The sequence below is a fragment of the Triticum aestivum genome, chromosome 3A (genome assembly GCF_018294505.1).
Source record: "Triticum aestivum cultivar Chinese Spring chromosome 3A, IWGSC CS RefSeq v2.1, whole genome shotgun sequence".
Classification (NCBI taxonomy): Eukaryota; Viridiplantae; Streptophyta; class Magnoliopsida; order Poales; family Poaceae; genus Triticum; species Triticum aestivum.
The window spans coordinates 408,465,217-408,473,557 of record NC_057800.1 but is presented as its reverse complement, the minus strand read 5'-3'; positions in this window follow the sequence as shown (position 1 = coordinate 408,473,557).

Genomic DNA, 8,341 nt, shown 5'->3' with positions numbered 1-8,341 from the left:
CTTGCCAGCCTGGCCCGGTGGCTGTGCCACTAACGAGCGGGGCCCGCCTGCAGGGCCTTCGTCTTCCTCTTCCTCCCGCGCGCTTGCCTGGCCGAGGGAGCAGAGAGCCCCAATGGCGACTGCCGGCACTACGGAGCACCTCTGGCGACGCCCTGGCTATGGATGAGCTCGGCGTTGAGTGCCGCATCCGTTCGTGTATGCCACGGCTATCGGGGATGGTCGAGGCGACGGCGGCTTGGATGCCGGCGGACGGTGGCGTCGGGCGAGATTGGGCACGGCGCTACGGTGCATCCTCGGACGAGGGAAAGAGCGTGGGAGCTCCACCTTGCTTAGGGGGGCCTACTGGTGGAGAGAGGAGAGGGAGAAGAGCTCGGGCTCGGCTGAATTTAGGCGACGGACGGCGGCTCGGCTTTGGCCTTGGAGGTGGATGGAGGGCACGGGAGGAAGAATGGCGCGGTCTGGGGGGTCCAGGGGAGGGATAGAGGGCGAACCGAGGCTGGAGAGGTCTCGGGGTGGCCTTTTATGGCGGGGCGATGGTGCACTGTGGGCTCATGCGCCGGCGAGCTCGTGCTCGTCGCTACGGGCCACGGGAGCTCGTCGCGGTGTGTCTGGGGTGTTCCTGGATTCGGTCTAGAGCTAGGGGAGAGAAGAGAGAGAGCAGGGGGGCCAGGGGCACTGCGCGTGTGAGCTTGCTCACTGGTGTACTCGGGCGGCCGGCGCGCGTGCGAGCAGGGGCAGGAGGAGGGAGAAGGAGGAGGGGGACAGGGGTGTAGCGTGTTGCGGACATCGAGGCGCGTCGGCAGGCGTGCGGGGGAGGGCCGAGGTGGTCGGAGGCATCGGGCAGAGGGCAGCTACAGTGCAAGGGCGCACTGTAGCGTGCTCCAGAGCATGCATATGGCCGGCATGGCCATTTTAAAAGGTCAGGGGCATGTCCACTTGTGTCCTGGAGCTTCCTTGGATGCTCTAGAGTGGTCAGGAGCTAGGTGGGGGGCTGCATATAGAAATGAGAGAGAGAGGAGGAGTTGCCATGGGTAAACAGAGAGAGAAAGAGATGGGTTTCACCCCCAAAATAATTGAGTTGTTGAAGGAGGAGAGTTACTGGAGGTAGGAGGTGACCTGGGGCAGCTGTGGTAAAAACATAGGGTCATGGAGATTAGTGGAAGTGGTCAAAAATGGAATTTTGGTAAAGTGGCAAAAGGTGTTTGATGCTTGTTTGGTTAAGCAAATGAACTCCATTGGGCATGACACTCCACAGGGTGAAATGGCACATATAATTAGGTCCTTCAACCAATTTTGAGCTCATTTGGGCAAAGTTGCCAATGCGGCTTTTGTAAACCCTAAAAATCAGCAGAAATGGCTTTACCAAGATTTAGTCATGCAAATCTATTCTCCTTGATGGACCACTTGGTGTAGTGTCATCATTTGAGGATTTGAACATGTCCACAAAAATTCAGATCAAAAGGACACACTTGGCAATGTAGAGTTGTTCAAATTTGGTTTTGGACAAAAAGAGTTTTGGGGTACTTTGATCAAGACAACATTCTCTCCAACTTGTACCATTTGGTCTAGATGCATTATTACACCGTTTGAGCATGTGCACCAAGTTTGAGAGCATTTGGACATGTTTGGCAATGTAAAGTTGCTCAAACTTCAAAATGGACAGAAATGGCTTTGGGGAGATTTCATGGGGTTATACTATTCTCCATGACATGATACTTGGCAAGATCATCAAACATGTCATATGTGACATGCTAGAATTTTCTTGGAATTCTTGGGGAATATTTCCTGTAGAAATATTTCAAATCCTTGAAATGGGCAGAAATGGTTTTTGAGGGATTTGACCAATATTTTGAACATGGCCATGTGTTGAAACTCTTATATATGGACACTATATGTCCATTGAGTTTCCATGATTTTTGTCAAATATTTTTGGAACAATAAAATAATTTTTCCCTATTAAAGACCATTTCTGGCCTTAAGAAAAAGCTTTTAAATAAAATAGGAAAATAACTTTTAAAATTATATTTTTGTGGTTTATGGGAGTCCTATATCTAATAGGATTCAAATATACCTTTTGAAAGATTTTTCACACCCCAAATCAAGTACTTGCAGTGCAAACCTCAATTCAGGGGTTTTGGAAAACTAATTTTAGAAAATTCTTTTTGGCCAAAATATTTTTGCAAGAAATTGTTTTTTGTCCTATACACATGGAATTATCATTGGGCAAGGTTTTGGATCAAGGAGAAGGAGTATAGGAGTTGGAGGATTTATTTGATTTTTAGAGCACTTGCAAACGACAAACAAAATCCAATCAAGTCAAGGTCCAAAACACTCAAAAGTTTTTGTCAAACCACATTTTATCATGATTTATTAGCTTAAGTGTTGTGGCATTAAAATCAGGGTGTGATAGACCTACCCCCCTTACAAGAATCTCGTCCCCGAGATTCCCAGACTAGGCGCGGAAAGGAATATGGAAACTTGGATTTGGGTAGTCTTCACGTCCTCATACTGCTTCTGCTTCCTTTGGTGCTCCAGTGAACCTTGAAGTACTCGATGGCATGGCTTCGTGTTTGTCGTCCTGCTTGATCTAGGTTGCAATTGGGGTCTCTCGCGTAGGTCATATTGGGCTGGAGGTCGATGGCTCGTGGTCGATGTCCTTGTAGAGACCGGGCTAGTTAGGAAGTTGGAAACGTTTCCGGAGTGGTGTCATGTGGAAAAACGTTGTGCACAGTGGGTGCTCAGGTGATAACTCTAGCTGGTAGCCGTCTATTCTTTGTCTTGCAGTGATCTTGGAGAGGGCCGATAAATCTTGGTGTGAGCTTCCCTTTGACATGGAAATGCTTGGTTCCTTTGAGAGAAGTGGTTTGCAGATATGCCTGGTCTTTGATGCGGAGGTATACTTCTTGAAGATGGTGGTAGGTGTAGTTTCTCCTCCTTGGCATGGCGGTCTTCAAATGTTTCTTCATCAGCTCAGTGATTCTTCTTCCGTCTTCGGGTAGACAAGTATGTTACCAAAATAAGGATGACAACTATCTTGTCTAAGCACTCCAAGAAAACTTTGTTCACGGGGTACATAAAGTAGGCTGGGGGTATTGGTGGTGGTCACGGTTGAGTATGGTCCGAGGTGTTCTCGATTTAGAGTCAAGACCTATGGTAATGACCCGACCATGTTGTGGCTTAGTAGGGCTTAAGGGTTTCAAGGATTCTAGTGTGCGAGGGAACATTTTATTATCTTATCCTTAAGCACGGTTTCTAAGATGCCAATAGTCTATCTAGTCCTTCAAGCAAATAACCTTATACCATCAAAAGCATCATCTCGTATAGGTCAAATCCAATCATCACTCATGATTTACCAAAGTCTCAGATAATTTGCCAGGGTCACTCATACAAACTCATGAAGTCATTTGCTCTCTATTCCTATATCCTCAAATTGGTCTTCCTTATGGCATCGTCAGTTCTTGTGCTATATTAGGGTGATAATGTGCTCATTCACTATGTCCACTAGTTCCATAATGAACCCAGTGCTGTGCAAGGTTTATAGAGGCTTATCTGGTTCTCTTGCAATTCTATGGGTTAAGCACATGGTTAAGGACTCGAGCTGGGGTATCTCGTGAAGTCTCGAAGGGTCTAAGAATGGGTTTCTAATCTTGAGGGTTAAATATAACTCTACGGGGTTTCACTTGGTCGACGAGACGGTAGCAAAAGTGTTCATTGCCAGTTGGTTGCCGAGGTAGAATCCTTGGTGCATCTTGTCTTGCTGATCTTCAGTTGATGAAAGAGATGCGGGGGAAAAGTAGCATAGAGGAGGGGAATGCCTAAAGGGGGTTCTATAGTGCAAGTGCAACCAAACGGGTGCCAAAAGGGCCAAACAAAGGAAAACAAGGAAGGTGATATAGTCGCGTACTTGTTGCCTAGGGCAAAAGTGCGACTTATATCAAAACACAATCAAATAAAAACAAGCAACACACAGTCATGGTTCTATTTGAACCATCATACGGACTCGACTGCGCATAGGGGATACACGACTCATCCTACCCTAGGGGTTCTCGGACTAAGTAGTCGTGCTTTACTTCGTGCCTCGTGCAGTCTTCTGGGTTTTCCTCAGGTGTTGCTATGTCTCTTGTAGTTGTTCGATGAAACAATCCGGGTTGAGCCTGAAGATTCTTCAACAACTTCTCGCCTGTTGAAGTGATGGGGTGAAGGTGGCTTCTCGTAGCAGGCATTAACTCGGTCTTCTGTTGTCCTCTTATTCATGACGATCCCGTTTTGTCTTCTAAGGCGTCGATGGTACCAGGTAGGTAATCCTTTATGCAATGACATTAACAAGGCATATAGAGGTCCAACATGTCGGTTACGTTGATGACAACATCGAAACCAAGAGCGGGGGATGAAGAGAACCGTTTTCCTGCTCACTATAGTGAGGCGGACCAAATGGCGAGGTTCTCATCCACCGGTGGTTGCCGATGCAACAACGGTAGTGACAGGGTTACTCTATTAGCGATGTATATCATGATCCTGCATATCCTATGCCATGATCATCATAGGCTAACGTTGCATCATCCTGGGCAAATTCAAAGGTGTCACCGTCCTCTGGGTCTTCATGTCCTCATTCTTCAAAGGCGTATCTTCTGTTGGCACTGTCTTGCTGTGGTGTTGCCAATCTTGTGTTCAGAAGAGGTGGGTGAGTGTTTGGCAAGATGTAATCCTTCTAGGCTACCCACGAGGATTACAAGGAATCCCGTGGTCAGGGGCTTGAGGGTGCTAGCGACCGTAAGTTTTGAAGGGGAAGAGATCAATAAGGAAAATATACCTTAGTTTTTCAGAAAAACATAGAGGGGAAGGGAAGTATAGATAGTTTTGAAAACTAGTAATAGTTTTGGAAATAGTTTTACCCTAACTAACGACCATGCTAACTAAGGCTTCCTACAGTCAGGGTGGCTCTGGTACCAGCTCTGTGGGGACCCCGACTCATAAGTCGTGATCACCGAATGCACGTGTACAATGATCCCAGAGATCAATGCTCACTGAACACACAGAAGCTGAATAACAAGAGTCTTACATCCATACATACCGTATTACACAAGTAGGACCATTATGGTCAAGTCTTGAGTATAACATCGCAGCGGAAATCTTCATCGATAACTTGGACCCATGCCATCTGCCTTAACCCTACAGGCGTTCTGACTGGGAAGCGTCCTAGATCGCATGTTCATCACCGAGGTACTCTTCTTCATATTATGTTCTTTCATGCCTGGCCAATAAAATAACCAGTGGCAAGCCAATGAGTACTTTGAATGTACTCGCAAGCAACCCAAGGGTGATAACAGAATAATTATGCAAGGCACTACTTCTAATTTGGCATTTTTGCGGAAAGCTAGTTTTTCTCATGCAAGTATGATCAACATTTATCAAGGATATGAATGCGTCTGCAACAAGTATCAGGAGGTTACAGACATCAACATCGAGATAGAGTTGTGAACAATTCATACTCAAGCTCATCGTGACTTCCTCACGAATCACGTCAACAGATTTACCAAACCGTGTTGTTTGTCAGAAACATATGGACGTAGTCTAAGCAGCAGCACCCAACTATCCTTGACCGTGGACACGGCTATTCGAATAGTTTTACACTCTGCAGAGGTTGCACACTTTACCCACAAGATCCGGGGAACTTCCGTGTCAACCATGACCCGCGATACCTCAAGTACCCGGGGTAAGCACCCGATCACTATCTTTCCCTCGACGACACTAACAAGGAGTCCACTCGTTGTTCTGTATCCTCACGATGTACATCATACGAGACTCACTCGAGATCGTAACATCCGAGAGGGGACACATCGGTGTATCCGGTGCCCTGTGAGAACAGTCATGGCCGCCCTACCCGGCACGACCCGTCCCGAGAGAGAGCACCAACTCTCCCCCTTCACTAGTAATGCGGGCTCCAAGCTAGTATCGGCCTAGGTAATCAATAATGCCCTTTCCCATACAAGGGTAGAGTGGTTGCGCATGTAAGGATGGGACAGTCGACAAATCTTAAATCTAATCCGCCTCTGTTATAACGCCCTCGATGCGGCTATATCTCCCACGTGTCGAAGCACGACTTAGAGTCATAACCGCATTGAAAGCAATGTCGCAAGTGAGGTAATCTTCACACAACCCATGTAACACATAAGGAAAGAGATACATAGTTGGCTTACAATCACCACTTCACACAATACATGAATAAAGCATTACATCATCCAAATACAATCAAGGTCCGACTACAGAACCAAAATAAAAGAAGAACCCCAAAAGCAACAGGGTCCCCGATCGACCCCAACTGGGCTCCACTATTGATCAACTAGAACGAAACAACACAAAGGGCAAGATCTTCATCGAGCTCCTCCTGAGCTTGGTTGCGTCATCTGCACGGTTCAACGGCACCTGGAAGCTGGTTTTGGAAGTATCTGTGAGTCACGGGGACTCAGCAATCTCACACCCTCGCGATCAAGACTATTTAAGCTTATGGGTAAGGTAAAGGTATGAGGTGGAGCTGCAGCAAGCGACTAGCATATATGGTGGCTAAACATACGCAAATGAGAGCGAGAAGAGAAGGCAAGGCACGTTCAATAAAACTATGATCAAGAAGTGATCCTAGAACAACCTATGTCAAGCATAACTCCAACACCGTGTTCACTTCCCGAACTCCGCCAAGAAGAGACCATCACGGTTACACACGCGGTTGATGTATTTTAGTTAAGGTCAACTTCGGGTTTTCTACAACCGGACATTAACAAATTCCCATCTGCCCATAACCGCGGGCACGACTTTCGAAAGTTCAATCCCTGCAGGGGTGTCCCAACTTAGCCCATCACAAGCTCTCACGGTCAACAAAGGAATAGACCTCCTCCCGAGACATTCCGATCAGACTCGGTATCCCGGTACTCCAAGACATCCTCGACAATGGTAAAACAAGTCCAGCAAGACCACCCGATGCGCCGACATCCCGATAGGAGTTGCACATATCTCGTTCTCAGGGCAACACCGGATAAGCAATCCGTACAACTAAAACCAGCCCTCGAGTTTCCCCGACGTGGCGCTGCAAGGGGCTCTAGTTTGGACCAACACTTAGACAAGCACTGGCCCGGGGGGGTTAAAATAAAGATGACCCTTGGGCTGGCCTAACCCAAGGGAAAAAAAGGCTAGGTGGCAAATGGTAAAACCAATGTCGGGCCTTGCTGGAGGAGTTTTATTCAAAGCGAACTGTCAAGGGGTTCCCATTATAACCCAACCGCGTAAGGAACGCAAAATCCAGGAACATAACACCGATATGACGGAAACTAGGGCGGCAAGAGTGGAACAAAACACTAGGCATAAGGCCGAGCCTTCCACCCTTTACCAAGTATATAGATGCATTAATTAAATAAGAGATATTGTGATATCCCAACAAGTAAACATGTTCCAACAAGGAATAACATCTCCATGTTCCAACAAGGAACAAGCTTCAATCTTTACCTGCAACTAACAACGCTATAAGAGGGGTTGAGCAAAGTGGTAACATAGCCAAACAACGGTTTGCTAGGACAAGGTGGTTAGAGGCTTGGCTTAACAATATGGGAGGCATGATAAGCAAGTGGTAGGTATCGCAGCATAGGCATAGCAAAAGAGCGAGCATCTAGCAAGCAAAGATAGAAGTGATTTCGAGGGTATGGTCATCTTGCCTGAGATCCCGCAAGGAAGAAGAACGCGTCCATGAAGAAGACAAATGGACGTAGTCGCACGGATCCTCACAACTCCAGAACGGAACCGAAGCTAACGAGGGAAACAACCTGGAAAGAAGCAAACAACATAGTAAACAACCATCACATAACATGGCATGATGCACAAACAAGTATGATGCATGTCCAGATTAAAGAGGCATGGCATGGCAAAGAGCACAAGCAACCCTACAAATTAAGTGGAGCTCAATATGTAACAAGTTGCATATTGACGAAACACCACGACAAGTTATTTAGTTCGATCTCGGTTAGGTACTCAACAATATTAAATGTTGTTAAACATGGCAAGAGATGAGGCATAACAAAACTACACCATCTAAACAATTTAAATGGGGCCGGATATAACAAATAACGAATCCGGTAAATCCCCACATGTATTTAGCAATTTGGTGCAACAACAATTTTAAACATTTTCGATGTTATTATCATGATGCGAATGACATGAGCAAGTTTTATGCAAAATTTATGAAAATGTTGGCATGTTATAATATATGGGGCATTTTGTCATCATGGTGCAAAGAAAAGGGTGCCACGGTGATGAATCTGAAAATGATGCCATGACAACATATCGGTTCTGGTAGCTC